This window comes from Arachis hypogaea, chromosome 18 (assembly GCF_003086295.3).
Source record: "Arachis hypogaea cultivar Tifrunner chromosome 18, arahy.Tifrunner.gnm2.J5K5, whole genome shotgun sequence".
Taxonomy (NCBI): Eukaryota; Viridiplantae; Streptophyta; class Magnoliopsida; order Fabales; family Fabaceae; genus Arachis; species Arachis hypogaea.
In genome coordinates this window covers 49,555,175-49,563,380 of record NC_092053.1, presented here as the reverse complement: position 1 = coordinate 49,563,380, position 8,206 = coordinate 49,555,175, and the positions used below count along the sequence as shown (strand labels likewise).

At 39.3% G+C, this 8,206-nt stretch overlaps 1 non-coding gene across 1 annotated transcript; it reads right to left on the bottom strand.

Annotated features, from left to right (window-relative positions):
- Window positions 1-7,770: 7,770 nt before the first annotated feature.
- LOC112774168 (small nucleolar RNA R71) lies at window positions 7,771-7,878 on the bottom strand. Its single transcript, XR_003188668.1, has one exon. It is a non-coding gene; the product is annotated as a small nucleolar RNA R71 (small nucleolar RNA).
- Window positions 7,879-8,206: the final 328 nt, after the last annotated feature.

The following is an 8,206-nucleotide window of genomic DNA, read 5'->3' as shown; positions in this document are numbered from 1 at the left end:
ATAGGCATCTCAACCAAGCCACTCGTAAAGATCATTATCCCTTGCCATTCATTGATCAGATGCTTGATCGCCTGTCAGGTAAATCCCATTACTGCTTTTTAGATGGTTACACAGGCTATTTTCAAATTCATATAGCTCATGAAGATCAGGAAAAGACTACTTTTACATGTCCCTTTGGAACGTATGCATATAAAAGGATGCCTTTTGGCTTATGTAATACACCGGCTACTTTCCAAAGATGCATGATGAGTATCTTTTCAGATCTCATTGAAAATTGTATGGAAATTTTCATGGATGATTTTAGCGTATATGGTGATTCATTTACCCTTTGCTTAGATAGTTTATCTAGAGTATTAGACAGGTGTGTTAATTCAAACTTTGTACTGAATTTTGAGAAATGTCACTTTATGGTAAAACAAGGAATTGTACTAGGACATGTTGTGTCTAATACTGGCATTTCTGTAGATCCAACAAAGGTAGATGTCATTTCTAGTTTACCTTACCCCTCCTCCGTGAGGGAAGTCCGTTCGTTCCATGGCCCTGCAAGTTTTTACAGGAGATTCATTAAGGACTTCAGTAAGGTAGCATTACCTTTATCCAGACTGCTGCAGAAAGATATTGAGTTCGAGTTTAGTGAGGATTGCATGCAAGCGTTTGATAAGCTGAAGATCGCCCTGACTCAAGCTTTGATTGTGAGAGGACCAGACTGGAGCCAGCCATTTGAAATTATGTGTGATGCCTCCAACCATGTAGTAGGAGCGGCGCTGGCTCAGTGCAATGGTAAGGATCCTTTTGTAATTACTTATGCGTCTAAGACCTTAGACGCTGCTCAGTCTAACTACACTACTACTGAAAAAGAGCTTCTTGCTATTGTTTTTTCTCTGGATAAATTCCAAGCCTATTTACTTGGTACTAAGGTGGTAGTGTACTCAGACCATGCAGCTCCAAAGTATTTATTAGCTAAAAAAGAGTCCAAACCACGGCTAATACGTTGGATACTGCTGCTGCAAGAATTTGATTTAGAAATTAAGGATAAGAGTGGTAACCAAAATTTAGTGGCAGACCACTTGAATCACCTTGAGCACATTAAGGATGACTCCACTCCTATCAATGATACTTTCCCATTTTATAACTTATATACAGTATCTGAAGTAGTTCCTTGGTATACACCTGTAGCTAATTATCTAGTCAGCCACACTTTTCCTCCCAACTTTACTAAGCATCAAAGAGACAAGCTGAAAAGCGAGTCCAAATATTATATATGGGATGATCCATATTTATGGAGGTGTGGTGCTGACTAGGTAATTAGACGATGTGTACCTCAATCAGAATTCCAGTCTATTTTAGAGGCCTGCCACTCATCTGAGAGTGGAGGACATTTTGGCCCTCAAAGAACAGCTAGAAAAATTCTAGACTGTGGATTCTGGTGGCCTACTCTTTTTAAGGATGCCGCTGATTTTTGTAAATCTTGTTTCCCATGCCAAAGGTTTGGTAATATATCCAAGAGGGATGAGATGCCACAACAGATTATGCTTTTCTGTGAAAATTTTGATATTTGGGGCATTGACTTCATGGGTCCATTCCCAAACTCTAATGGTTACTTTTATATACTGTTAGCTGTAGATTATGTTTCTAAATGGGTGGAAGCAATTTCTACCCGTACTGATGATGCTAACACTGTTGTTTCCTTTGTTAGAAACCATATTATTTGTCTCTTTGGATCACCACGAGCAATCGTGAGCGATCAAGGCACTCACTTTTGTAATAGGAGACTAACAGGATTACTGAAGAAGCATGGGATAGTTCACAATATAGCAACAGCTTATCATCCCCAACCAATGGGCAAGCAGAAGTCTCTAACAGAGAAATTAAACGTATTCTGAAGAAGATAGTAAAGTCTCATAGGAAGGACTGGAGTGCCAGGCTACAAGATGCACTTTGGGCATATAGAACAGTGTACAAGACACCCATTGGGATGAGCCCCTTCCGCTTAGTATACGGAAAGGCTTGCCACCTTCTAGTAGAGGTGGAACACAAGGCTTTCTGGGCAGTGAGGGAGTGCAACATGAATCTTGAGGAAGCTGGTGCCGAAAGGAAGCTGCAACTAGCAGAACTAGAGAACCTTCACCTAGAAGCATATGACAACTCCAGGCGATACAAAGAAAAGATGAAAGCTATCCATGACAAGCACATAAAAAGAAGAGAATTCAGACCAGGGGAGTTAGTTCTTCTTTATAACTCCAGACTGAGTCTCATGCCAGGTAAACTGAGATCAAGATGGGAAGGTCCATACAGAGTAGAAAAGGCAGAGCCATACGGAGTTTTTCACCTGCGTCATCCTTCTAGCTCCAAATTCATCAAGGTCAATGGACATCGCCTAAAGCTTTATCATGGTGAAAAGATAAAAGATCACAAAGAGCTAGAGGTCTTCTTCTTGGAAGACCCACCAACAGAAGCAGAACGAGCCTAAAGACTGTCCAACTTAAGGACGTAAAAGTAAAGTGCTAGGTGGGAGACAACCCACCATGGTATGATCGTTTCGTTTCAGTCTTAGTTTTATTTTACTTTATTCTATTTTGATTTTGTTAATGACTCTTCTCATAATCTCTGCATATAGTCTGCATTTACATTTGCATTTGCATTCTGCATATATATTAAAAAAAGGGGGGGGGGGAAGAGCACGCGACGCGCAAGCGTCGCTGACGCGTCCGTGTCATAAGTGCATGAGGGAAAAAAAGGGAATCGAACAGAAAGTCACGTGGGAGTGTGGATGGAGGCGTGCCTTAGGCACAAACGCATCCACGTGAACGCGTCCCTGACGCATCCGCGTCACTTGAGAACAAAGCCTTCCACGCGTGCGCGTCACCCACGCGCACGCGTGACTCTGCAAAATCGACGTAAATAGGTGTATGGCAGAAAGTTGGGATGGAGTGGAGCTGGAATCATGCTAGAAGCACAAACCCTACCACGCGAACGCGTGCCCCACGCGTCCACACCATTTTTAAAGGTATGACCATTCACGCATGCACGTCACCCACGCGCACGCGTCACCCCAAATTTTGGCAATATGCAAACGAAACAGAAAGTCGTGCGTACGTGAGGCTACTCTCGCGCCAGTAGCACAAATCAAGTCACGCGTTCGCGTAACCTACGCGTCTGCGTCACTTGAAAATATCGCCAATCACGCGCACACGTGCTCCACGCGTCCGCGTCGCCTGCGCCGCACATCTTATCCAGATCAGCGCCAGATATCTTATCTTTTTTCCTCCCCAATCCTAATTCTTTCTTCTCCCTTCTTATTTCTTTCTTCTTCCTTCCCTCTTCTTTATTCCTTCTCACTTTTTACTTCATCCCTTCCTTCTTTCTTTTTCACATCCATTATCAAGGTTTTTTACTTTTCCATTATTATTTTTATTTTTATTTATGTTTTCTTCTTCTTTTCTTTTTACTTTCATTATATATGATTTCCTTTTCTTTCTTTTCCTTTTTATTCTTTTAATTGGTGTTAGAAATTTAATTGAGTGATTGTTTTCTTCTATATTTTGCTTGTGGATTATTAAGGAATTGTTTGACAATTATAGATTACTTCTTAAAGGGTTGCTTGCATGTTCAATTTAATACTTTCAACAATATATTTACCATGCATGGTAAGTGTTTGTGAAAAAGCCCGTATGGCATTGTGCATTATATTTTTAAATCATTCTATTCTTCTACTCTAAATGCCTGTTTTTCATAAAACCCCTTTTTATATTTTATTAATTAAATATAATTGTCAATACAAACAGATTGTAAGTTTAAAAGACTTGATAATCAAATTGGACATTTAATGCTTGATCTATGCTACTCATGCCTTTGCCAGCATGCCAATAAACATCTTGCATCTATTTTCCATAAAATGCACTTGCTATATTTCCATTGATGAACTTTTCACATGTAGTCACGACCATGTGTTAACGACATCCTTCTTTACCGTGCATGGATTATCATTTGTGCTGCCCTCTTCCTTGCTTTAACTCTTAGCTTCACATGTTACTTTCTTCTTCCCTTTTCAGGATGGCCACCAAGAAGAGTAAAGAGAAAGCTACTCCCAAACAATCAGCAAAGAGAGGAACAAAAAGAGCACTAGTGGCAGAGCCATCTTCAACAGCAGTGAAACCCTCAACAAAACGAATCAAGAGGATCATCAAGGTCGATGAAAAAGAGAAAGCCTTTTCAGCAAAGGAAACTGCGCGGTTCACTAACTGCTACTGTGAGAAGATGTTCCCCATCCTGGCTGAGAGAAACTATAACAATGAGCACCTACTCATCCTCCCAACACGCATTGTTGAAATTGTTGAGCCCCGCATTAAGCAAAGACAATGGGGATTCCTACGGAGACAGCTATGACAGGTTAATCTATCATGGGTAGTTGAATTCTACTCCAATTTTCACATGCCAACTGATGAGTGGATAATTTATACGCTTTTTGGCATTGTTTTTAGTATGTTTTTAGTATATTTTAGTTAGTTTTATTATGTTTTTATTAGTTTTTAAATAAAAATCACATTTCTGGACTTTACAATGAGTTTGTGTGTTTATCTGTGATTTCAAGTATTTTCTGGCTGAAATTGAGGGACCTAAGCAAAAATCTGATTCAGAGGCTGAAAAAGGACTGCAAATGTTGTTGGATTCTGACCTCCCTGCACTCGAAGTGGATTTTCTGGAGCTACAAAAGCCCAATTGGCACGCTCTCAGTTGCGTTAGAAAGTAGACATCCTGCGCTTTCCAGAAATATATAATAGTCTATACTTTGCCCAAGATTTGATGGCCTAAACCGGCGTTGCAAGTCAGCTTAAGAATTCTGGCGTCAAAACGCCAGAACTGGCACAAAAGCTGGAGTTAAATGCCCAAACTGGCACAAGAGCTGGCGTTTAACTCCAAGAAAAGTCTCTACACATGAAAGCTTTAATGCTCAGCCCAAGCACACACCAAGTGGGCCCGGAAAAAGATTTCTGCATTAATCACTTATTTCTGTAAATCCTAGGCTACTAGTTCTCTATAAATAGGACCTTTTACTATTATATTTTCATCTTAGTTCTTCGGATTCCCTCTCTGGGGCCAAAGCCAATGACCACCATTATCACTTTTGTATTTTCAACGGTGGAGTTTCTACACACCATAGATTAAGGTGTGGAGCTCTGCTGTTCTTCATGAATTAATGCAAAGTACTATTGTTTTTCTATTCAACTCAAGTCTATTTCTTCTCCAAGATATTCATTCGCACCCAAGAACATGATGAATGTGATGATTATGTGACACTCATCACCATTCTCACCTATGAACGTGTGACTGACAACCACTTCCGTTCTACATGCAAACAAGCTTGAATGTGTATCTCTTGGGTTTCTAATCTAAGATTAGAACCTTCGTGGTATAGGCTAGAATTATTGGCGGCCATTCCTGAGATCCGGAACATCTAAACCTTATCTGTGCTATTCTGAGTAGGATCTGGGAAGGGATGACTGTGACGAGCTTCAAACTCGCGAGTGTTGGGCGTGTGACAGACGCAAAAGGATCAATGGATCCTATTCCAACATGATCGAGAACCGAGAGATGATTAGCCGTGCGGTGACAGCGTGCGTAGAACATTTTCACTGAGAGGACGGGAAGTAGCCATTGACAACGGTGATGCCCAACATAAAGTTTGCCATGGAAAGGAGTATGAATGATTGGAAGAAGGCAATAGGAAAGCAGAGGTTCAGGAGGAACAAAGCATCTTCATACGCTTATCTAAAACTCCTACCAATGAATTACATAAGTATCTCTATCTCTATCTTTATTTTATGTTTTATTTATCTTTAATTATCAATCCTCCATAACCATTTAAATCTGCCTGACTGAGATTTACAAGATGACCATAGCTTGCTTCAAGCCAACAGTCTCCGTGGCATCGACCTTTACTCACATAAGGTATTACTTGGACGACCTAGTACACTTGCTGGTTAGTTGTGCGGAATTGTGACAAAGTGTGATTCACGTTTGAGAGCTCCAAGTTTTTGGTGCCATTGTTGATGATCAAAATTTCGTGCTCCAAGTTTTTGGCGCCGTTGCCGGGGATTGTTCAAGTTTGGACAACTGACGGTTCATCTTGTTGCTTACATTAGGTACTTTTTTTTTATTTTTTTAGAATTTTTAAGAATGAATTCTAGAGTTTCAAGGTGATGTTCTTATCATCACAAAAGCTGATTGATTCTCATCAATTTAACTGCTGAATGTAATGTCTTGCTGAAGCTTGGCTAACCATGTCTAATCTTTTTAGACTGAAGCTTTAGACTAACATTGCATGATTCCTGGAATTCTTATTAAAAGTTTTGAATCTCTTTATTCTCTTTTCCATATGATTTTCGAAAAAACACAAAAAAATTATAAAACCATAAAAATCTAAAATATTTTATGTTTCTTGTTTGAGTTTAGTATACAAACTTCTAAGTTTGGTGTCTTGCATGCATTGTTTATTTGATCCTAGTTGCATTTTTTTTGTTTCTCTTCATTAAAAATTCAAAAATATTTTCAAAATTGTGTCTTTTCAAGTCAATAATACAAAGAATTGAAGATTCAGAACATTCAGCAGAAGAATTAAACAGAAAAAGCTGGGCGTTTAAAATGCCCAGTGAAGAAGAAAAACTGGCGTTTAAACGCCAGCTGGGTACCTGGCTAGGCGTTTAATGCCCAAGAAGGTAGCATTTTGGGCGTTAAACGCCAGAATGGATACCATTCTGGGCGTTTAACGCCAGGATGACACTAGAGGGAAGATTTTGTTTTTAATTCAAAATTTTTCCAAATTTTCATAATTTTTCAAAATCAAATTTTTTTCAATCATATCTTTTCAATCACATCTTTTTCAAAATTAAGTTTCAATCATATCTTTTTGATTTCTAATTTCAAAATCTTTTTCAAAAATCACTTAATTTCTTTCCCAATATCAATTTTCGAAAATCCTTTACCAAATTTTCAAAATTTCTTTTAATTATTTCAAAATCTTTTACTTTAATTTCGAAAATTCTTCTCCTCTTCTCACATCCTTCTATTTAAGGACTAACACTCCTCCACTATCAACAATTCAAACTCTATCCCTCTTGATAAGTTCAAATTCTTCTCTTTCTACCTCCTCCTTCTATTTTTCATTTCCTCTGACACCTCAAGGAATCTCTATACTGTGACATAGAGGATTCCATACTTTCTTCTTCTCTCTTTCATATGAGCAGGAGTAAGGACAAAGACATTCTGGTTGAGGCTGATCCTGAACCCGAAAGGACCTTGAAAAGAAAGCTGAGAGAAGCTAAAGTACAACTCTCTGTAGAGGACCTAACAGAGCTTTTCAAACAAGGAAAAGCCATGGCAGCCGAAAACACCAACAATGCAAGGAAGGTGCTTGGTGACTTTACTGCACCTACTCCTGACTTCTATGGGAGAAGCATCTCTATCCCTGCCATTGGAGAAAACAATTTTGAGCTTAAGCCTTAATTAGTTTCTCTAATGCAACAGAATTGCAAGTTTCATGGACTTTCATTGGAAGATCCTCATCAGTTCTTGGCTGAATTCTTGCAAATCTGTGACACTGTCAAGACTAATGGGGTTGATCCCGAGGTCTACAAGCTTATGCTTTTTCCCTTTGCTGTAAGAGACAGAGCTAGGACATGGTTGGACTCACAACCTAAAGAAAGCCTGAACTCTTGGGAAAAGCTAGTTAATGCCTTCTTGGCAAAGTTCTTTCCACCTCAAAAATTGAGCAAGCTTAGAGTGAAAGTCCAAACTTTCAGACAGAAGGAAGGTGAATCCCTCTATGAAGCTTGGGAAAGATATAAGCAATTGATCAGAAGGTGTCCTTCTGACATGCTTTTAGAATGGAGCATCATAGGTATCTTCTATGATGGTCTGTCTGAATTGTCCAAAATGTCATTGGATAGCTCTGCTGGAGGATCTCTTCATCTGAAGAAGACGCCTGCAGAAGCTCAGGAACTCATTGAAATGGTTGCAAATAACCAATTCATGTACACTTCTGAAAGGAATCCTGTGAATAATGGGACAAATCAAAAGAAAGGAGTTCTTGAGATTGATACTCTGAATGCCATACTGGCTCAAGACAAAATATTGACTCAACAAGTCAATATGATATCTCAGAGTCTGTCTGGAATGCAAGCAGCAACAGGTAGTACCAAAGAAGCTT